This window comes from Meleagris gallopavo, chromosome Z (genome assembly GCF_000146605.3).
Source record: "Meleagris gallopavo isolate NT-WF06-2002-E0010 breed Aviagen turkey brand Nicholas breeding stock chromosome Z, Turkey_5.1, whole genome shotgun sequence".
In the NCBI taxonomy this organism is placed as follows: domain Eukaryota; kingdom Metazoa; phylum Chordata; class Aves; order Galliformes; family Phasianidae; genus Meleagris; species Meleagris gallopavo.
The window spans coordinates 5,021,575-5,022,174 of record NC_015041.2 but is presented as its reverse complement, the minus strand read 5'-3'; the positions used below and the strand labels follow the sequence as shown (position 1 = coordinate 5,022,174).

General features: G+C 30.8%; 1 long non-coding RNA gene across 1 annotated transcript in view; it reads right to left on the bottom strand.

Annotated features, from left to right (window-relative positions):
• Positions 1-97: 97 nt before the first annotated feature.
• Positions 98-600, bottom strand: part of LOC109363860 — a 36,879-nt gene continuing 36,376 nt past the window's right edge. Inside the window, exon 3 of the long non-coding RNA XR_002109704.1 lies at positions 98-191. This is a non-coding gene — a long non-coding RNA (uncharacterized LOC109363860). The remainder of the gene's footprint in view (positions 192-600) is intronic.

Genomic DNA, 600 nt, shown 5'->3' with positions numbered 1-600 from the left:
AGTTGAAACTCCATGATTTAAAGATCCTTTCCAACCCAAACCATTCAGTGATACTATGAAAACAATTCAAAAATGACGAAAAGACAAATCTCTTCCTCATTTTTTTATTAATAGGAATGTAAATGATCAACAAATCCCCCAAGAGTAAATCCATAGAGCAAGTTTTCAGCCACTGGGGTCATCCAGGTGTCCTAGAATAAGAAATTTTATTATATATCTTCATCAAAGTTATTTATTTTTTGTAGTTTGTAAGGAAAAGGAAAAAGACACTGAGCATTTCATTATGTCCACCCTTCTCCTTTAAGCAATTCAGGATTCAGCTTTCACTTTGATAGTGGTTTAAGAGAACTCGATAATAAAGTAAACTAATTACAGTGGAAATGGAGCTCTGCAAAACTTTTAGAAAAACACATTATCTTGTTTTAGGGTTCAGTTCATATACATTCATTTATCATCTTTATAAGAGATGTACAGCAGAATGATGAATAATCCATGGCTTCCAATCTGGAAATGTAAACTACTCTTCCTTTTACTCCCTCCCCCCCCTTTATTATTTATTTATTTATTTATTTATTTATTTATTTATTTATTTTATTTTCC